Genomic DNA, 235 nt, shown 5'->3' on the forward strand with positions numbered 1-235 from the left:
GGACAGCAACAACAACAAAGAATTGCAACGTCACGCAATCCCGACAGAGAAACAAGTACGGACGCGTGGCACTGACTCATGCCGGAAGAACAGGCTGGGGCATGTAGAGGCACCAGTGTCACTCCCTTTTATTAGCTCTGTTCGTAAATGTTCTCCGAACCCGATGCGTTCCTCCTGTTCTTTACGGGTAGAAAGTGCGCTGTGAACACTCGTTGTTCTGATAGCGATGGAAGCT

At 50.6% G+C, this 235-nt stretch overlaps 1 pseudogene; it reads right to left on the reverse strand.

Annotated features, from left to right (window-relative positions):
- The window catches only part of LOC119588322, a 20,720-nt pseudogene that overhangs the window by 20,072 nt on the left and 413 nt on the right, over positions 1–235 (reverse strand).

This window comes from Penaeus monodon, chromosome 23, assembly GCF_015228065.2.
Source record: "Penaeus monodon isolate SGIC_2016 chromosome 23, NSTDA_Pmon_1, whole genome shotgun sequence".
Classification (NCBI taxonomy): Eukaryota; Metazoa; Arthropoda; class Malacostraca; order Decapoda; family Penaeidae; genus Penaeus; species Penaeus monodon.